The sequence below is a fragment of the Nerophis ophidion genome, linkage group LG21 (assembly GCF_033978795.1).
Source record: "Nerophis ophidion isolate RoL-2023_Sa linkage group LG21, RoL_Noph_v1.0, whole genome shotgun sequence".
NCBI lineage: Eukaryota > Metazoa > Chordata > Actinopteri > Syngnathiformes > Syngnathidae > Nerophis > Nerophis ophidion.
In genome coordinates, this window is record NC_084631.1 from 36,336,886 (window position 1) to 36,359,830 (window position 22,945).

Below are 22,945 nucleotides of genomic sequence, written 5' to 3' on the forward strand. Positions count from 1 at the left end.
GAAAAACAGCCCCAAAGCCTGATGTTTCCAGCCCCATGCTTCACAGTAGGTCTGGTGTTCTTGGGATGCAACTCAGTATTCTTCTTCCTCCAAACACGACGAGTTGAGTTTATACCAAAATGGATACATGGATGATACAGCAGAGGATTGGGAGAATGTCATGTGGTCAGATGAAACCAAAATAGAACTTTTTGGTTTCTTATTTTGGTAACTTATTTTCCACCATAATTTACAAATAAATTATTTAAAATTCCTACAATGTGAATTCCTGGATTTTTTCACATTCTGTCTCTCACAGTTGAAGTGTACCTATGATGAAAATTACAGACCTCTGTCATCATTTTAAGTGGGAGAACTTGCACAATCGCTGGCTGACTAAATACTTTTTGCCCCACTGTATATATCGATGATGAAATATTAACATTGCAACACGGCCTTTTTAGTTTACTAAATTGCATTTTAAAATTTCCCGGGAGTTTCTTGTTGAAAACGTCGCGGAATGATGACGTGTACGCGTGACGTTACGGACTGTTAGGAAATATTAGCGCTGCGCACACACACACAGCTAAAAGTTTTCTTTTTTAACCGCATAATTACACAGTATTTTGGACATCTGTGTTGCTGAATCTTTTGCAATTTGTTCAATTAATAATGGAGAAGTCAAAGTAGAAAGATGACGTTGGGAAGCTTTAGCCTTTAGCCACACAAACACACGGTGATTCCTGGTTTAAAATTCCCGGAGGTGAAGCTTTACTATGGATCACAGCGGTCAAGTGAACATGGATCCCGACCAAATATCAGCCAGCAGTTTTCGGTGAGAAAATGGATCCCGACCAAATGTCAACCAGCAGTTTTCGGTGAGAAAATTGTGGTAAAAAGTCGCCACTTACCGGAGATAAGCTGAGTGAGCTTGTGCCGTCCATACAGCTGCCGTCAACTTCCATCAGAGACTGGCCTCAAAACACCCGTGGACACACACTTCCGACTATCAGGTACTATTCAACTCACTAAAACACTAGCAACACAATAGAAAGATAAGGGATTTCCCAGAATTATCCTAGTAAATGTGTCTAAAAACATCTAAATCCGTCCCAATGCAATCGCGTTTTTTTTTTTTTTTTTACTTGTTTGTTTTGTTTAGTTTTTTTGTAGTCCGTCGCTATCAATATCCTCAAACACAAATCTTTCATCCTGGCTCAAATTAATGGGGAAATTGTCGTTTTCTCGGTCCGAAGAGCTCTTTTTGTTGGAGGCTCCCATTAAAAACAATGTGAGGATGTGAGGAGCCATCAACGGGTGACGTCATCGTCTGCGACTTCCGGTACAGGCAGGGCTTTTTTATTAGCGACTAAAAGTTGCGAACTTTATCGTGGATGTTCTCTACTAAATCCTTTCAGCAAAAATATGGCAATATCGCGAAACGATCAAGTATGACACATAGAATGGACCTGCTATGCCCGTTTAAATAAGAAAATCTCATTTCAGTAGGTCTTTAAATAAAATGTTGAACATCCTAGACCAGTGGTTCTTAACCTTGTTGGAGGTACCGAACCCCACCAGTTTCATATGCGCATTCACCGAAAAATATATATATTTTCTTTTTCTGCTATTAGATCTATTTTCAGAACAGGCCAGTGGGCGACTCATCTGGTCCTTACGGGCCCCGCGTTGGTGACCCCTGCACCAAATCATTAGAAAGCTTCACACTTTTTTTTCCAAAGAATGGTTGAGTATGCTTGGTTGTCACTGCCAATAGTTCACCTGAGGCTACATGATCCTGAATCATCTCTTGGTCACACCGCTCAGGGTCTAGACGCCTTAAGACTTCCCATGATGCACTAAGTTCTTCCAGCCCACTCAAATATTAAGTTAGTAATCCACTCTGGATTGTCGTTCTATTCAGTCTTGATATCTGACCTACTTACAGGTATGCAGGATCCACCTTCTCACCTGGTATGAAACCATGTGTTAGAAAGATCATTATCAAGACTTTGGTCAGGCTGATTACACAAAAATAAATGAAATATACTGCAAAAGGAGGGACTCAAAGATTGATGAGCAATACATACAATTACACAGTACTAAGCTAAATACACTCTAATAAAATCAATAATAAATAATAATGTATATATTCATCATCTTATTTTATACGACTAAGTCTGGCTTTTTTCAGGTGGTTGTTTGTGACCTGGTTTAGAGGACATTGTTCCTTGATGTGATGAAGGTCTTGTCAGGGTTCATCACACTTACAGTTGTGATCAAAGTTATTCAACCCCCACACAATTCTGGTGTTTTAGCAAGTTGGACATTTTTTCCGTATTTTGTTTATAGTCATATCAAATAAAGAAGTGTCAAATAGACAAATGCAACTTAAATTGTAACACTGTATTTTACAAAATTCCAAAAAAAAAGAAATTTTTCTTAATATCGCATTGACAAAATGATTCAACCCCCTAGTTCAGGGGTCGGGAACCTTTTTGGCTGAGAGAGCCATGAAAGCCAAATATTTCAAAATGTATTTCCGTGAGAGCCATATCATATTTTTTAACACTCAATACAACTAAATGCGTGCATTTTTAAGTAAGACCAACATTTTTAGAGTACAAAAAGTCTCTTATTCTTTTTCATAACATTGTTATTCTGAAGCTAACCAATAATAAATAAAATGTCATGTCTGTTGATCATGTTTTTGTTCGGCCATGTGCTGTTTGTCTTTTGGACTCTTTAAGTTCCTGTTTTTTTTCACTCCCTTGTCTGGTTTCCTTGGTTACTCATTTTGTCCACCTGTCTCTGGTGGACAAAATGCCCGCTCACCTGCTTCCCGAGCATTAAACAGAGGCAGTATTTAAGCTTGTCTTTGCCAGTCAGTTGCCCTGGCGTCAATGTGATCTTTTCTTGCTCTGTGCTGACTTGTTTCATGCCTTGCCATAGTTTCGTGCTTCATGCCATGCCAAGTAAGTTTTGTTTGATTTATGTTCATACACTGTTTATGCGTTAGCTTTCTTCCTTAGCCCAAGTTGTGCCTCCGCTGTGAGCGGTTTTTGTTTGTATCTTTTTTTAGTTTAAATTAAGTCATGTTTTTACCTAAATGCCATGTCCCGAGTAGTCCGTCTGCCTTCCTGGGAGAACGACCCCGCAGCAAGCTGCGACCCTCCCATCGTGACATAAAATACTTCTTACCATTAATGCGACTTCTTGAACAGGTGCAGTAGGAAACAGATGGATGGATTTAAATGCACGAGAATGTTTTATATTGTGAACGTTATTTTTAGCACTGTGAATTCCAGTGGAATTATTCATAATTATCGTGTTAAGCAATGTCAGCTAAGATTGATCTGAGAGCCAGATGCAGTCATCAAAAGAGCCACATCTGGCTCTAGAGCCACAGGTTCCCTACCCCTGCCCTAGTTACATGCATCGTTAGTACTTAGTAGAACACCCTTTGGCAGTAATTAGATCCTTCAAAGGTGATACATAAGCGGACACAAACTTCTTGCAACCATCTACAGGAATTTAACCCCATTCCTGTTGGGCAAAGGCCTCCAGTTCATTCATATTCTTGGGCTTGCGTGCTGCAACTGCCTTCTTCAAGTCCCAACACAGCTTTTCTAGAGGATTTAGGTCTGGCGACTGTGAAGGCCACTCCAGAGTCTTCCAGCCCTTCTTCTGCAACCACTCTGATGTTGATTTGGAGGTATGCTTGGGATCCTTGTCCTGTTGGAAGGTCCAACGTCTCCCAAGCCTCAGCTTCCTCACTGACTTCATGACATTTGCAGCTAATATATCCTGCTAGGAAATAGAATTCATAATGCCTTCAACGCGCTGGAGATTCCCGGTACCTGAGGCAGAGAAACAGCCCCAGAGTATGACCACCATGCTTAACAGTAGGCAAGGTGTTCTTCTCTTTGTAAGCTTCATTTTTTCTCCTCCAGACATAACGTTGATTCATAGGCCCAAAGAGTTCCAGTTTTGTCTCATCACTCCATAGAACAGTTTCCCAAAACCTTTGGGGTTTGTCCAGATGATTTTTGGCATACTGGATTTTTTTTTCTTGTGCCTTGTAGTCAGAAGTGGGGTGAGCCTGGGAGTTCTGGCAGGGAGGCCTTCATCTCGTATTGCGCGCCTTATTGTTTGGGACGAAACCTGCGTTCCCCCCTCTGCAATGTCCTGTTGTAGTTCCTCAGCTGTTACCCGGGGGTTTTTCACCACTGTACGCACACAGCATCCTCTTTCTACCACGCCCAGGTAGTGTTTCCACTGTGCCTTTAGCTTTAAACTTGCAAATTATGCTCCCAACTGTGTCTCTTGGAATGTGTAATGTCTTTGCTATTTTCTTATATCCATATCCTTTCTTATGAAGAGAAATGACCTCCTCTCTTGACTTCTTTGACCACTCCCTGGACTTCACCATGTTGCAAATACACCATTGACCATCTACAAGAAGCTGAGCGTCACAGTCTTTTTCAATCAGTTTAATTGTTGCTCGTTATGGTTCTAATCACATCTACAGGTGTTTTCAACACCTGATTGAAAAGACTTTATTCAAATTCTGTTCTTAAGAGTTATGATCTTCAAAGGGTTGAATAATTTTGTCAATGAGATATTAAGAAAAATGTCCTTTTTTGGTATTTTGTAAAATTTTGTTACAATTCAAGTTGCATGTGTCTATTTGACACATCTTTATTTGATATGACTATAAACAAAATACGGAATAAATGTCCAACTTGCTAAAACACCAAAATTGTGTAGGGGTTGAATAATTTTGATCACAACTGTATTTGTGCCGGTTTTGCTCGTGCCCTGTTAAGTGTGCACCGCTCTCTCCTTTCCAGTGGAAGTTTTCTTTTGGATCTTGTATTTGTCCTGCAGGTTTTCATGGCCATTCCTTCTGGTAGTGGGTTCACTTCAGGGGTCACCAACGCGGTACCCGCGGGCACCAGGTCGCCCGTAAGGACCAGATGAGTCGCCCGCTGGCCTGTTCTAAAAATAGCTCAAATAGCAGCACTTACCAGTGAGCTGCCTCTATTTTTTAAATTTGTATTTATTTACTAGCAAGCTGGTCTCGCTTTGCTCGACATTTTTAATTCTAAGAGAGACAAAATCAATAGAAATTGAAAATCCAAGAAAATATTTTAAAGACTTGGTCTTCACTTGTTTAAACAAATTCATTTATTTTTTTACTTTGCTTCTTATAACTTTCAGAAGGACAATTTTAGAGAAAAAATACAACTTTAAAAACGATTTTAGAATTTTTAAACACATATACCTTTTTACCTTTTAAATTCCTTCCTCTTCTTTTCTGGCAATTTAAATCAATGTTCAAGTACATATATATTTTTTTATTAAGAATTATAAATACATTTTAATTTAGTTCTTCATTTTATGTTCAGTTTTTTCGACAAAGAATATTTGTGAAACATTTCTTCACATATTCAAGCAAACATTTTTTTACTGTAAAGAATAATTAATACATTTTAATTTAGTTCTTCATTTTATGTTCTGCTTTTTCGACAAAGAATATTTGTGAAATATTTCTTCACATATTCAAGTAAATGTATTTTTTTATTGTAAAGAATAATAAATACATTTTAATTTAGTTCTTCATTTTAGCTTCTGTTTTTTCGACGAATATTTGTGAAATATTTCTTCACAACATATTCAAGTAAATTTATTTTTTTATTGTAAAAAATAATAAATACATTTAATTTAGTTCTTCATTTTAGCTTCTGTTTTTTCGACGAATATTTGTGAAATATTTCTTCACATATTCAAGTAAATTAATTTTTTTATTGTAAAGAATAATAACTAATTTTTAATTTAGTTTTTCATTTTAGCTTCTGTTTTTTCGACGAATATTTGTGAAATATTTCTTTACATATTCAAGTAAATTTATTTTTTTATTGTAAAGAATAATAAGTACATTTTAATTTAGTTCTTCATTTTATGTTCTGTTTTTTCGACAAAGAATATTTGTGAAATATTTCTTCACATATTCAAGTAAATGTATTTTTTTATTGTAAAGAATAATAAATACATTTTAATTTAGTTCTTCATTTTAGCTTCTGTTTTTTCGACGAATATTTGTGAAATATTTCTTCACAACATATTAAAGTAAATTTATTTTTTTATTGTAAAGAATAATAAATACATTTTAATTTAGTTCTTCATTTTAGCTTCTGTTTTTTCGACAAATAATATTTGTGAAATATTTTTTCACATATTCAAGTAAATTTAATTTTTTATTGTAAAGAATAATAAACACATTTTAATTTAGTTCTTCATTTTAGCTTCTGTTTTTTCGACGAAGAATATTTGTGAAATATTTCTTCACATTTTCAAGTAATTTTTTTTTATTGTTAAGAATAATACAATTTAATTTAGTTCTTCATTTTATGTTCTGTTTTTTCGACAGAATATTTGTGAAATATTTCTTCACATTTTCAAGTAATTTTTTTTTATTGTTAAGAATAATAAATACATTTTAATTTAGCTCTTCATTTTATGTTCTGTTTTTTCGACAAAGAATATTTGTGAAATATTTCTTCACATATTCAAGTAAATTAATTTTTTTATTGTAAAGAATAATAAATACATTTTAATTTAGTTTTTCAGTTTAGCTTCTGTTTTTTCGACAAAGAATATTTGTGAAATATTTCTTCACATATTCAAGTAAATTTATTTTTTTATTGTAAAGAATAATAAATACATTTTAATTTAGTTCTTCATTTTAGCTTCTGTTTTTTCGACGAAGAATATTTGTGAAATATTTCTTCACATTTTGAAGTATTTTTTTTTATTGTTAAGAATAATACAATTTAATTTAGTTCTTCATTTTATGTTCTGTTTTTTCGACAAAGAATATTTATGAAATATTTCTTCACATTTTCAAGTATTTTTTTTTTATTGTTAAGAATAATAAATACATTTTAATTTAGCTCTTCATTTTTTGGTCTGTTTTTTCGACAGAGAATATTTGTGAAATATTTCTTCACATATTCAAGTAAATGCATTTTTTATTGTAAAGAATAATAACAAAATTTTAATTTAGTTTTTCATTTTAGCTTCTGTTTTTTCGACGTAGAATATTTGTGAAATATTTATTCACATATTCAAGTACATTTATTTTTTTATTGTAAAGAATAATAAATACATTTTAATTTAGTTCTTCATTTTAGCTTCTATTTTTTCGACAAAGAATATTTGTGAAATATTTCTTTACATATTTTTTCAAATGTCCTCTACAATGCGTGACGTCACGCGCACGTGTCATCATACCGCAACGTTTTAGCATGATACTTCTGCGTGAAATTTAAAATTGCAATTTAGTAAACAGGCCGTATTGGCATGTGTTGCAATGTTAATATTTCATCATTGATATATAAACTATCAGACTGCGTGGTCGCTAGTAGTGGCTTTCAATAAGCCTTTAAAACACACAGAAAGTATCTAACAGCAGCACTGCTCAATTGACTGAATGATCACCGGAGATCGATCAGCCCGCCCACAATGGATGTGCTGCCGGGAACAAAATGGGTGCTTTTTGAGACGCACAACGGGTGGATGAAACGTTCGTACGCTGAGAAAATGTTTGTACACTAAATCGATTTTTAATTTGGTCTGGTGTTTGTAAACAGAAAGTAATGGTTTCCCTGTATGCTCCAATAATCCATTCATCAGGTATTTATAAAATAAACCTTGAATATGGTCCCTAAAACTCTGAATTAGTGTCGAAAAAATATAAGGTTTATCAGCACTCGTTTTCTTTAAGTCACCATCCTCTCAGTCCGCTGATATAAAGACCGCATCTTTGAGCAATACAACTCAATCAATCAATCAATGTTTATTTATATAGCCCCAAATCACAAATGTCTCAAAGGACTGCACAAATCATTACGACTACAACATCCTCGGAAGAACCCACAAAAGGGCAAGGAAAACTCACACCCAGGGGGCAGGGAGAATTCACATTCAGTGGGACGCCAGTGACAATGCTGACTATGAGAAACCTTGGAGAGGACCTCAGATGTGGGCAACCCCCCCCCTCTAGGGGACCGAAAGCAATGGATGTCGAGCGGGTCTAACATGATACTGTGAAAGTTCAATCCATAGTGGCTCCAAGACAGCAGTGAGAGTCCCGTCCACAGGAAACCATCTCAAGCGGATCAGCAGCGTAGAGATGTCCCCAACCGATACAGGCGAGCGGTCCATCCTGGGTCCCGACGAGCGGTCCATCCTGGGTCTCGACTCTGGACAGTCAGTACTTCATCCATGGTCATCGGACCGGACCCCCTCCACAAGGGAGGGGGGGACATAGGAGAAAGAAAAGAAGCGGCAGATCAACTGGTCTAAAAAGGAGGTCTATTTAAAGGCTAGAGTATACAGATGAGTTTTAAGATGAGACTTAAATGCTTCTACTGAGGTAGCATCTCGAACTGTTACCGGGAGGGCATTCCAGAGTACTGGAGCCCGAACGGAAAACGCTCTATAGCCCGCAGACTTTTTTTGAGCTCTAGGAATCACTAATAAGCCAGAGTCTTTTGAACGCAGATTTCTTGCCGGGACATACGGTACAATACAATCGGCAAGATAGGCTGGAGCTAGACCGTGTAGTATTTTATACGTAAGTAGTAAAACCTTAAAGTCACATCTTAAGTGCACAGGAAGCCAGTGCAGGTGAGCCAGTACAGGCGTAATATGATCAAACTTTCTTGTTCTTGTCAAAAGTCTAGCAGCCGCATTTTGTACCAACTGTAATCTTTTGGCATAGAGACAGGACTCCAGAACCTTCAGAGATGTCCTAGCAATGTATTTGTTGTTGAATCTCTCAGTTTATCAATGGAAGACGAAGACTTACGAAGAAACGGTCTGTGTGGCAACCAATCCCTCTGAATCCTTCCGGCTTTCTTTCAGTCCGTGATCTGAAAGCACATTAGCCAGCGAGCAGTTGAGTGAGCCGTGACCTTTCAGACGTCGCAGGTCAGAGGTCAGTCATAATCTGCCTATCACCATTCCTGTCATAACCCGTCTGACATTTCACCAGCTCTGACTCCAAATGTCAAGCCATAATCTGTAAAAGGGCCGGAGGGGAGGACGCTGCCAGGTTTCCCGTTTAATCGCATGCGTTCCCGCTTGTCGGCAGCGTCCGAAGAAGCGTTCTGAATGTGCCAATGATCGGATACTTGGGTTGGAGAGTTAGCTTCCGTTCTGCGGCGCCAGGTGGGGTGATTTCGGCGCGTGGCCGTCTGCAGGAGACGGACAGAAAGTAAATGAGTATTGTTGCCGGTGTCTTCTTCCATTGTGAGCCAGTGGCGAGATGGAGGAAGATTATTAGGTGCCGGCGTGTCCACCGTGGAGGGAAATGGATTGTGAGAGAAAGGAGTGTCGACCCTAATTTAAGCCTTGATTCCTCAGTCTCTCTGTTTGTGTTGCAGAGGGTGCGGGCTGCCACTTCTATGCAGGTGTGCACCTTTGAGGGGATTGTGCTCATTAAACTTCCGCAGCCACATCTCAAATGGAAGTCCAGGCATGGGATTTTTACGGCCCTAGGCTGAAATCCACTCGTGAGCAAGATGGACAGGCGGGTCGGTGCGGCGTCTTCAGTAATGCGAAGGCTGTGTCGATCCGTTGTGGTGAAGAAGGAGCTGAGCCGGAAGGCAAAGCTCTCAATTTACCGGTCGATCTACGTTCCCATCCTCACCTATGGTCATGAGCTTTGGGTTATGACCGAAAGGACAAGATCACGGGGTGGCGGGTCTCTCCCTTAGAGAGACGGTGAGAAGCTCTGTCGTCCGGGAGAACTTCAAAGTAAAGCCACTGTTCCTCCACATGGAGAGGAGCCAGATGAGGTGGTTTTGGGCATCTGGTCAGGATGCCACCCGAACGCCTCCCTAGGGAGGTGTTTGTGGCATGTCCGACGGGTAGGAGGCCAAGGGGAAGATTCAGGACACGTGGGGAAGACTATCTCTACCGGCTGGCCTGGGAACGTCTTGGGATCCCCAAGGAGCTGGACAAAGAGGCTGGGGAGAGGGAAGTTTTGGGCTTCTCTGCTTAGGCTGCTACCCCTGCGACCCGACCTCGGATAAGCGGAAGAAAATGGATGCATGGATAGTCAGAAATCCATCTTTTTTTTCTCCGACCTACAATGTGTGTTAAAATCTTGATCCGTCACTTTGCCATACCTGCCAACAACTACAGTTTTCCAGTAATGCGTACGGTTCTTGATAATCCATTCCAGCTTACAGCTTCAGTGGTAAAAACTATGGTCTTCCATTAAAAATGATCAACTTAAAAGTGGAAGCTACGTAGCGAAGTAACTCCATGAGCAGGGGACAAACATCCATGATTGGTGGGTTGTTTACTATGATGAGTCACCATTGGTTGACATTAGGGTAACACATTGGGGACAGGCCAATCAAAGGCAAGATAGGGCGGGTCTTTTAGCGATGTAGACCACGTCACAGTGAGGTAAAATGTACGCTGATTTTTAGACCAAAAAAAAGAACCAATTTTATTTTCATGGTAAAATTTGGGGGCTTATTAGACTGCCGGTCTGATTTTGTATTTATTTTTTGCAATTATTTTTAGGAACTTGCACGGCGGCAGTTTTTGTGACCCCAAGATGCAAGAGCCAGGAGGATAAAGAGAAGGTAAGATGAGTTTTATTACTTCAAACTGAGAGGGAAGCAGTCTTGCATGTAATAGTTACCAAGCACTGATAAGTGCTGGAGACAAAGCATAAATAGGACACATGCTGATTGGCAGCAGGTGTGATTCGCTGCCAATCAACGCCCGGTGACGGGAAAAAACCCAGTGCTCAGCGTGACAAGCAGCAATTGGAAACAAAAATAAGAGCACTGATGGGAAGTAAATACAAAAGAAATCTGTCAATTTTATGGCAACAGCCTAGCAGCTTATTCAACCGTAATTTGATTGTAAAATTGCTCAGAAATGTGCCAGGAAGGCTCATGTTAGAGCCATCAAAGCAAAAATGCCAAAGTAATGTGTGAATGAACCCAAGTAATGAGTAAATAATTTCAATAACTACATGAACCATCTGTGGCTGGGAAGTGAACACTATTAAGGTTGGAAATATTGTATAGAGTAGGCTAACCCATGTGGTTCCTGTGGATGTGAACATCATGTCTAATTACTATAGTGACTAAGTAAAACAGTTACTGAAACAGTCAGAGTAATGTGTAAAAATTGTAAGTAACTACATGAACCATCTGTGGCTGTGAAGTGAACACTAGCAAGGTTGTAAATACTGTATAGAGTAGGCTAACCCACGTGGTTCCTGTGGATGTGAACATAATTATTGTAGTGACTAAATAACATAGTGACTGAAACAGTCATAGTAATGTGTAAATAATGTGAATAACTACATCAACCATCTGTGGCTGTAAAGTGAGCATTAGTAAGGTTGTAATTACTGTGTAGAGTAGGCTAACCCATGTGGTTCCTGTGGCTGTGAACACAAATTGGAATTACTTTAGTGACTAAACATAGTGACTGAAACAGTCATAGTAATGTGTAAATAATGTCAATAACTTCATGAACCATCTGTGGCTGTGAAGTGAACACTAGTAAGGGAGTAAATACTGTATAGAGTAGGGTAACCCATGTGGTTCCTGTGTATGTGAACACAAATTGTAATTACTTTAGAGATGAAATAACTTAGTGACTGAAACAGTCACAGTAATGTGTGAATAACTACATGAACCATCTTTGGCTGTGACATGAGCACAAGCAAGGTTGTAAATTCTGTGTACAGTAGGCTTACCCATGTGGTTCCTGTGGATGTGAACATAATTATTGTAGTGACTAAATAACATAGTGACTGAAACAGTCACAGTAATGTGTAAATAATGTGAATAACTACATCAAGCATCTGTGGCTGTAAAGTGAGCACTAGTAAGGTTGTAATTACTGTGTAGAGTAGGCTAACCTATGTGGTTCCCGTGGCTGTGAACACAAATTGTAATTACTTTAGTGACTAAATAACAGAGTGACTAAAACAGTCATATTAATGTATAAATAATGTCAATAACTTCATGAAAAATCTGTGGCTGTGACGTGAACATTACTAAGGTTGTAAATACTGTATAGAGTAGGCTAACCCATGTGGTTCCTGTGGATGTGAACATCATTACTGTAGTGACTAAATAACATAGTGACTGAAACAGTCATAGTAATGTGTAAATAATGTCAATAACTACATGAACCATCTGTGGCTGTGAAGTGAACACTAGTAAGGGAGTAAATACGGTATAGAGTAGGCTAACCCATGTGGTTCCTGTGGATGTGAACACAAATTGTAATTACTTTAGAGATGAAATAACTTAGTGACTGAAACAGTCACAGTAATGTGTGAATAACTACATGAACCATCTGTGGCTGTGACATGAGCACAAGCAAGGTTGTAAATTCTGTTTACAGTAGGCTTACCCATGTGGTTCCTGTGGATGTGAACACAAATTTTAATTACTTTAGTGACTAAATACCATAGTGACTGAAACTGTTACAGTAATGTGTAAATAATGTCAATAACTACATGAACCATCTGTGGCTGTAAAGTGAGCACTAGTAAGGTTGTAATTACTGTGTAGAGTAGGCTAACCCATGTGGTTCCTGTGGCTGTGAACACAAATTGGAATTACTTTAGTGACTAAACATAGTGACTGAAACAGTCATAGTAATGTGTAAATAATGTCAATAACTTCATGAACCATCTGTGACTGTGAAGTGAACACTAGTAAGGGAGTAAATACGGTATAGAGTAGGCTAACCTACTCTATACCGTGTGGATGTGAACAAAAATTGTAATTACTCTAGAGATGAAATAACTTAGTGACTGAAACAGTCACAGTAATGTGTCAATAACTACATGAACCATCTGTGGCTGTGACGTGAGCACGAGTAAGGTTGTAAATACTGTATACAGTAGGCTAACCCATGTGGTTCCTGTGGATGTGAACATAAGTTGTAATTACTATAGTGACTAAATAAAACTGACTGAAACAGTCATAGTAATTTGTAAATAATGTCAATCACTACATCAACCATCTGTGGCTGTGACGTGAGCACTAGTAAGGTTGTAAATACTGTGTAGAGTAGACTAACCCATGTGGTTCCTGTGGATGTGAACATAATTACTGTCGTGAGTAAATAACAGTGACTGAAACAGTCATAGTAATGTGGAAATAATGTCAATCACTACATGAACCATCTGTGGCTGGGAAGTGGACACTAGTAAGGTTGTAACTACGGTATAGAGTAGGCTAGCCTACTCTTCCTGTGGATGTGAACATAACTACTGTAGTGACTAAATATTCTGTTTTAATTTTTTACATGCACGCGTATAAAAAGTGACCAAGCAACTAAAAAAAAAACCTGATATGGCGACGTCCTTGTAGTGTGTACTGATGTTAAAGACAACATACACTTCATTGCACATGTAATATATCACTATATTCATCACTTAAGGTGCAAAATGGTTTCCTTGGCTCATTAGTACGTGCTGAAGTAAATCAGACCAGTGTTTTTCCAACCTTTTTTGAGCCAATGCAGATTTTTTGTGTTGAAAAAATGCGGAGGCACACCACTAGCAGAAATCACTAAAAAAAAGAAACTCAGTTGACAGTAAAAAGTCGTTGTCGCAATTGTTGGATATGACTTTAAAGCATAAGCAAGCATGCATGACTATAGCTCTTGTCTCAACGTAGGTGTACTGTCACCACTTGACACATCACACCCTGACTTATTTGCACTTTTTTGCTATTTTCCAGTGTGTAGTGTTTTATTTCTTGTCTTGCGCTTCAATTTTGGTGGCTTTTTCTCTTTTTTTGGTATTTTCTTGTAGCAGTTTCATGTCTTCCTTTGGGCAATTTAGAATATTTCAGTTGTTTTTATCCTTCTTTGTGGGGACATTGTTGAGTGTAATGTTTGAATGTACTTTGTGGACGCCCTCTTTGCTCCACAGTAAGTCTTTGCTGTCGTCCAGCATTCTGTTTTTGTTTACTTTGTAGCCAGTTCAGTTTTAGTTTAGTTATGCATAGCCTTCCCTAAGCTTCAATGCCTTTTCTTAGGGGTACTCAACTTTTTGTTTGTTTGGTTTAAGCATTAGACACCTTTTTACCTGCACACTGCCTCCCGCTGTTTCGCACATCTACAAAGCAATTAGCTTCCCGCTGCCACCTACTGATATGGAAGAGTATTTCACGGTTACTCTGCCGACACTCAACAACAACACATCATTTGCAGACTAAAAATACTGGTTTGCAAGTAATATTTTTAACCCAAATAGGTGAAATTAGATCATCTCTCGTGGCACACTAGACTGTCTCTCACGGAACACTACTGTGCCGCGGCACAGTGTTTGAAAAACACTGATGTCAACGCCACTGCACATGTAATACATCACCATGTTGCTGAGTAAACATGTTATAATTGTATGGGTGTTGTGTTGCAGCAGCACAGGTGTGCATGCACGCTTTAAACACTGGAGGGGAAAAAAGATACATAATTAGCTACAGTTTTTTGTTTTTTTACCGTGATGTCTGCAGACTTTTTGGACCCTTGCAGTTCCAATTCGACCAGTGTTTTTCAACCTTTTCTGAGGCCAGGCACATTTTTTTCATTGAAAAAAATCCAGAAGCACACCACCAGCAGAAATCATTGAAAAATTTAACTCGGGAGCCAACATTGACGGTAAAAAGTAATTCTCGCAATTGTTGGATATGAATTCAAAAAATCACGCCGTGACTTATTTCGAGGTTTCTGTTGTTTTCCTGTGTGTAGTGTTTTAGTTCCTATTAAGTTGTTGATTGTCATGCTATGTACGGATGCACTTTGTGGACGCCGTCTGCTGCTCCACACGCTGTAAGTCTTTGCTGTCGTCCAGCATTCTGTTTTTTGTTCATTTTTGCAGCCAGTTCAGTTTTAGTTTCCTTGAACTAAGCCTTCCCTAAGCTTCAAAGCCTTTTTTTGGCGGCACTTGCCTTTTGTTTATTGTGAAACACGACAAACCGTTTTCTCGACATCTACAAAACAATTAGCTATGGATATGCCTTGCACTAGACATTTGCAGATAATGATTTCTGGTTTGCAAAAAAAAAATATTTTGACCCAATTAAGTGACAGTACATAAGCCCCCACGGCACACCAGGAAATATATCACGGCACACTAATGCCGCGGCACAGTGGTTAAAAAACCCTGAATTAGACAATCTTACTTACCGTATTTCCTTGAATTGCCTTGAATTAATTATATAGTATGCGCCTGCCTAGAATTAATGCTGGGTCAAACTCGTTTCGCAAAATAATTAGCATATGTCTAGAATTTCCGCCGGGTCAAACTCGTCACGTCACGAGTGACACTTCACCTGTCATCGTTTTCAAAATGGAGGAGGCTGATTTCAATCATTTCAAATCGCATAAAGGGAAGAAGATTAAGAGCTATTCAGTAGGATTTAAGGTCCAAGCTATTGAATATTCTAAAAAAAACAGTAAGCAGCTATGTTTTATTAATATACCGTAGCTGCGTGTGTCAAATATGAGTCATTAAATGACTCCCGCCTCCTGGTGGTAGAGGGCGCTAGTGATCCTTCTTGCGACTACTCGGCTGCAGAAGAAGTGACAACAAGCAGCAAGAGTGAGCAACGATCATTTATTTTTTCCTCTCGCTTGCACTTTTAACATGGAGGATTACATATCTAGTACAAAACAGTTTTATAAACTGGACTTTCAATCGAAGCAGGAGGTAATAAAGGAAGATCTCCATCGAGACAGAGAGACTTTTAAAACCGAAGAAAGATAAGGAAGACTTCTATAAACAAGTTATCGATGCTTTTGGTCAGAAGGAGCTCCGCATGGACTTCATTTATAAGTAAAGGTAAGACCATAGTAACATTTTTTTAATTAAATGTGCTTTTCATGATGGTATCCTTACATCACACTCAAATTTATAAGCGCAGGCCTAAATTTGCTGCATGCCTTTGGTAAGTGCCGGATAGAGAAGAGGTTTTAAAATAATTAGCGCATGCTTACCTTTACCGCATGCCTTTGGTAAACGCCGGAGTGAGAAGAGGTTTTAAATTAATTAGCGACCCGGCGGCAATTCAAGGAAATACGGTAACTTGAAGATATGAGGCCACTTTTCGCAACCCCCCCCTTTTCACCCCCGCTCGTCACCAACATGCCACGGCCGCCTCCCCGCACCTGAAGACGTGTCCGCCATCTCCATGCGGGCAAACAAGTGGGATGAGATGAAACTTGGCCATTTAGTCCCGCTCCGCCTTCCCGAGGCGCCCGAGGCGAAGACGTGCTGCCATCTTGGCTGAAGTTTGCATCAACGCACATAACAATCTATGGCCGTTTAGTTGCGGCGCGTATAGATGCCAAACGCATCACGCCCCCTCGCCATGACTTCCTCGCTTTCGCTTCCACCTCGCTTCTTCTTTTTTCTTTTTTTTTTTTGCTTCCTTTTGTATACGCTGAAGGTGTGGAGTGATCGCTGCATGCTTGTGACACATATAGGTCCTGGGTGTTTAATGGCCTGTGCGCGCGAGTTAGGCGCCACATTTGGCTGGCGGTGAATGCGTTTGTGTCCTTCACGGGGACACGTATAGATTATGATCACTTCCCCTCAATTAGGCTTTGTGAAAAGACGGGCAGGACGTTGAGGGTGAACAATGACAAAAGGCCGGCAGGAAAGCCTCCAAGCGTTTACCGTATTTTCCAGACTGCAGAGTGCACCGTTTTGTATAAGCCACACCCACTATGTTGCCAAAAAGTGTCAGGACTGTGACTTGGATTAATTTTGCTTCTTCGACGCAGAGGGAGCCAGGCTTGAGTTCAGGTACATGATTACATTTATTTATACACTATAATACAATAATAAATCAAACAAAGGAGGTATAATACTAGGCTGTGAAACACAAACAGGAAACAAAAACACTTGCTCGATGGCATGAATAACAATGAACAATAAACTAAAGCAGCACGATGGCATGGCTAAGTACAAACGAAACAAAATCTTGCGTGGCGTGGTCAACAATAAGCAGCGTGGCAAGGCAAGAAGGTTGTGAAGTGAATTATATTTATATAGCGCTTTTCTCTAGGGACTCAAAGCGCTTTACATAGTGAAACCCAATATCTAAGTTACATTTTAAACCAGTGTGGGTGGCACGGGGAGCAGGTGGGTAAAGTGTCTTGCTCAAGGGGCGACATAGCTCGGTTGGTAGAGTGGCCGTGTCAGCAACTTGAGGGTTGCAGGTTCGATTCCCGCTTGTGCCATCCTAGTCACTGCCGTTGTGTCCTTGGGCAAGACACTTTACCCACCTGCTCCCAGTGCCACCCACACTGGTTTAAATGTAACTTAGATATTGGGTGTCACTATGTAAAGCGCTTTGAATCACTTGAGAAAAGCGCTATATAAATATAATTGACTTCACTTCAAGGACACAACGGCAGTGACTAGGATGGCAGAAGTGGGGATTGAACCTGCAACCCTCAAGTTACTGGCACGGCCACTCTACCAACCGAGCTATGCCTATATAGAAGTCTTCCTTTTCTTTCTTCAGTTTTAAAAGTCTCTCTATCTCGACGGAGATCTTGTTGGCAAGGCATGGTAGGTAAAGTTCCCAGACCGATGAACAGAAAACAAATGATTTAAATAGTGACTATGATGATGAGAAAAAACAGGTGCGGGACTGAGGGCAGGGGCGTGACTAGGAGACCAGGTGGAAACTAATGGGTTACTATGGAAACAAACACAACCAGGAAGTGCAAAAGGGGAAACGAGTCCAAAAAACAAAACGTGAACAAACATAATTCCAGATTAACAGGCATGACAAAAAGTATTGTCCACCCATCCAAATGATGAGAATCAGGTGTCCTAATCACTTGGCCCGTTGTATCAAATCAAGCACTTTAGGCATGGAGACTGTTTCTACAAACATTTGTGAAAGAATGGGCCGCTCTCAGTGATTTCCAGCCTGGAACTGTCGTAGGATGCCACCTGTGCAACAAATCCAGTCCTGAAATGTCCTCGCTCCTAAATATTCCAAAGTCAACATTATTCGAAGAAAAGTGAAAAGTTTGGGAACAACAGCAACTCAGCCACCAAGTTGTAGGCCACGTATTCTAACAGAGAGGTCAGCATAGTGCAAAGACTTTCTGCATAGTCAGTTGCTACAGAGCTCCAAACTTCATGTCACCTTCCAATTAGCCCACGTACAGCACGCAGAGAGCTTCATGGAATGGGTTTCCATGGCCGGGCAGCTGCATCTAAGGCATACATCACCATACGTGGTGTAAAGTACGTCAGCACTGGACTCTAGAGCAGTGGAGACGCCTTCTCTGGACTGATGAATCACGCTTTTCCATCTGGCAATCTGATGGACCAGTCTGGGTTTGGAGGTGGCCAGGAGAACGCTACATTTCGGACTGCATTGTGCCGAGTGTGAAATTTGCTGGAGGAGGAATTATGCTGTGGGGTTGTTTTTCAGGAGTTGGGCTTGGCCCCTTTGTTGCAGTGAAAGAAACTTTGAATGTTCCAGGATACCAAAACATTTTAGACAATTCCATGCTCCCAACCTTGTGGGAACATGACTGTGCACCGATACACAAAACAAGGTCCATAAAGACGTGGATGACATAGTTTGGTGTGGATTGACTTGACTGGCCTGCACAGAGTCCTGACCTGAACACCTTTGGGATGAATTAGAACGGAGACTGAGAGACAGATCTTTTCCACCTACCTCAGTTTGTGCGCTTTTGGAAAAATGGTGGGAAATTCCTATAAACACACTCCGCAACCTTGTGGACAGCCTTCCCCAGAAGAGTTGAAGCTGTAATAGCTGCAAAAGGTGGACCAACATCATGTTGAACCTGTCAGGATTATCCCTGACAGTTTGGATATGTGTTAGTTTTTTTATAATAAATGATAAATGGGTTGTACTTGTATAGCGCTTTTCTACCTTCAAGGTACTCAAAGCGCTTTGACACTACTTCCACATTTACCCATTCACACACTGATGGAGGGAGCTGCCATGCAAGGCGCCAACCAGCACCCATCAAGAGCAAGGGTGAAGTGCCTTGCTCAGGACACAACGGACGTGACGAGGTTGGTACTAGGTGGGAATTGAACCAGAGACGCTTGGGTTGCGCACGGCCACTCTCCCCACTGCGTCACGCCGTCTTTTCCTCTGCATTTGTCTTTGTTTCCTCTCTGTGTGTGTAGTATTTCCTGTCAGCTCTCTTATTTTGTCCGTTTCCTGTGTTTCTCCCTGGGCGCTGTTTCCCCTCAGTTATGGCTGATTGGCACCTGGCCACACCTGGGGTCAACCAGCCCGATTCCTATTTAGACCTGTTTTTCCTCCAGTCAGTGCTGGATTATTGTCGTTGCTACCTGTCGTGTCAATGCAGTTTTGCGGTAAGCTATCTTCGGTAGCTGTTTGTAGCTTACTGTCCATTTGTTCCCTTCTTCCAGTTTTGTTTGTTCATAGCCAAGTTTATTATCCGCCTCGTGCGCGCTTTTTGTTTGTACACTTTTGTTCGGTTTTTGTCTTAGTGTTTTATTAAATCACGTTTACCTGCAAAATGCCTGCCTCCTTCTCTGCATCTTGGAGTTCGTCACAAACTAAATCTGACAGAACCCTATGATTTAGGAATGGGATGGCACTTCAAGTTCAAATGTGAGTCAAGGCAAGTGGCCAAATACTCTTGGCAATATAGTGTGTGTACACAGAAAAATAAATAAATAAATAAATGTACACACCTTAATTGTGTCTGTTACAAGGCAGTAAAACGGCTAATCAAACAAAACAGTCACTGCATGGACCCACAGGCTAGATAGATGGATCTTCATCGTGGTTGCAGAAACACAACGGAACGTCGTTTCCAGCACAGGGTCAGACAAAACAGAACCGCTTACGGGTGCCCGTAAAAGGGGGGACAAAGGTAGATGCTGGGGGAGGATGAGTAAAAAGAAAGTTGATAGCAAAGCACATATACTTATTACGACATACAACAAAGGGGGGGGGGGGGGCAGCAGGCGTCGAAGGTCTTGCCGAGATGGTCTCGAAGTAGCACCCTTGCCAAGTCGCTTGGAGAAGGTGAAAATAAATGTAAGCTTTTCGCTGCATTTGTCCATATCTGGTGCTCATTCCTGCACCATATATATATATATATATATATATATATATAGTTTTGCAAAAAAGTATTTAGTCAGCCAGCGATTGTGCAAGTTCTCCCACTTAAAATGATGACAGAGGTCTGTCATTTTCATCATAGGTACACTTCAACTGTGAGAGACAGAATGTAAAAAAAACAAACAGGAATTCACATTGTAGGAATTTTAAAGAATTTATTTGTAATTTATGGTGGAAAATAAGTATTTGGTCAACCATTCAAAGCTCTCACTGATGAAAGGTGGTTTTGGCTCAAAATCTCACGATACATGGCCCCATTCATTCTTTCCTTAACACGGATCAATCGTCCTGTCCCCTTAGCAGAAAAACAGCCCCAAAGCATGATGTTTCCACCCCCATGCTTCACAGTAGGTGTGGTGTTCTTGGGATGCAACTCAGTATTCTTCTTCCTCCAAACACGGCGAGTTGAGTTTATACCAAAAAGTTCTATTTTGGTTTCATCTGACCACATGACATTCTCCCAATCCTCTGCTGTATCATCCATGTGCTCTCTGGCAAACTTCAGCCTGGCCTGGACATGCATTGGCTTAAGCAGGGGGACACATCTGGCACTGCAGGATATGATTCCCTGTCGGCGTAGTGTGTTACTGATGTTACTTTGGTCCCAGCTCTCTGCATGTCATTCCCTAGGTCCCCTCGTGTGGTTCTGGGATTTTTGCTCACCGTTCTCATGATCATTTTGACCCCACGGGATGAGATCTTGCGTGGAGCCCCAGATCGAGGGAGATTATCAGTGGTCTTGTATGTCTTCCATTTTCTGATAATTGCTCCCACAGTTGATTTTTTCACACCAAGCTGCTTGCCTATTGTATATTCACTCTTCCCAGTCTGGTGCAGGTCTACAATTCTTTTCCTGGTGTCCTTCGACAACTCTTTGGTCTTGCCCATAGTGGAGTTTGGAGTCTGACTGTTTGAGGCTGTGGACAGGTGTCTTTTATACAGATAACGAGTTCAAACAGGTTCCATTAATTCAGGTATTGAGTGGAGGACAGAAGAGCTTCTTAAAGAAGTTGTTACAGGTCTGTGAGAGCCAGAGATCTTCCTTGTTTGAAGTGACCAAATACTTATTTTCCACCATAATTTACAAATAAATTCTTTAAAATTCTTATAATGTAAATTCCTGGATTTTTTTTTTCCACATTCTGTCTCTCACAGTTGAAGTGTACCTATGATGAAAATTATGGACCTCTGTCATCATTTTAAGTGGGAGAACTTGCCCAATCGGTGGCTGACTAAATACTTTTTTACGTATGTATGTGTATATATATATATATATATATATATATATATATATATATATATATATATATATATATATATATATATATGAGATCCCCAAGAATTTAAGTGGAATATAATAAAAAAACAAATTAAAATCAATTTTGCAATGAAATATTGACCTTTTTAGGGATACAATTACTTCACATCAAATATTCCACTTCAAAAATCTTCTTGGAAAAAATACTGTATATCTTGTATTTTTGCCCCCAAAAATATGGTTTTGACAAAAAGCTCGTAAAATGTAAAAACAAATAATGAAGTAGAATTAGCGACTCAAGGGTTTTATGAAAAAAATAATACATGACTTTTTTTTAACCTTGTTTAAGACTGAAACCCTTCTGGGTTTCTAAGACCTAACTTGGGGGAGCCCCCCCAAAAAATAAAAATGTATATTGTATTGGTTTTGAAAATGAAAAAATATCAACTTGGCCCCCACCTGCTTAGATTTTTCAGTGTGCCGCCCTCAGTGGAAAAAGTTTGGCCACCCCTGGTGTAGACGAAGCAGCAACAACATACGTTGAACAAAATATCCGCTCTTTATTGATCAAACGGCACAATTTTGATCGACTGGACCTGTCTGTGACGCTAAGCCTTCTGGGTAATGTAGTCCTAGTTTACATGGATCGATACATTTACTCATCCAGGGTTAGACAAGTAAGAACATATTTTGACATGTGCAATGCTGACCGAGTGAAGAGGTAGCATTTCAATCAAATAAACAATCAATCAATGTTTACTTATATAGCCCTAAATCACGAGTGTCTCAAAGGGCTGCACAAGCCACAAGAACATCCTCGGCTCATGTCCCACATCAGGGCAAGAAAAAACTCAACCCAATGGGATAACAATGAGATTTACATGTTAGAGTTGTTGGAGTGTGATGACAACCTCTCGTCGTCTCCCATTTACCAACAAACACATATCGCTATCTTAACAGTCATCATGTGTCGGAACATAAATGCATGTTCAAGATTAACACTTTTCAGACGTAAAACCCAATCGAAGACGAAAGTTTTTGGTGGTGTTTCTTTCTGTTATTCTAATTAGTTATTGCTATTATTAGGTTCTAATGAATTAGAACGGTATCGTAATTTGACGGTGTGTTTTTTTTACTGCCATTTGGTGTCTACTTTGGAAGTCTGTGTGGTATTAAATGAGTAAAACATCAATAGCGAATCTGGTTTCGCATTTTTGTTGCAATCCCGGGGTTAAACACTTCAATCATTAATGTAAATTTCATAAAAACACAAGTGAATTCAATGTTATTGAGAGAAAAAATAAATTCAAGTATTTTAGGCCGCGATAATTTAAAAATAAATCCTGGAGGGACTGTTTAATGCTCTCTTGACATGTATTTTACCCACTTATGGGGCTCCGTGGCCTACATTTAGTACACTCATCCATAATGGGACATTATTGCATCATCGGTCCTCAAGCCCTACGGCGCGCTTAAC

The 22,945-nt window shown here is 39.8% G+C and overlaps 1 long non-coding RNA gene across 1 annotated transcript in view; it reads left to right on the forward strand.

The window, feature by feature from the left end:
- Positions 1-22,945, forward strand: part of LOC133540058 (uncharacterized) — a 567,296-nt gene that overhangs the window by 124,580 nt on the left and 419,771 nt on the right. Inside the window, exon 3 of the long non-coding RNA XR_009803535.1 lies at positions 10,585-10,646. This is a non-coding gene — a long non-coding RNA (uncharacterized LOC133540058). The remainder of the gene's footprint in view (positions 1-10,584; positions 10,647-22,945) is intronic.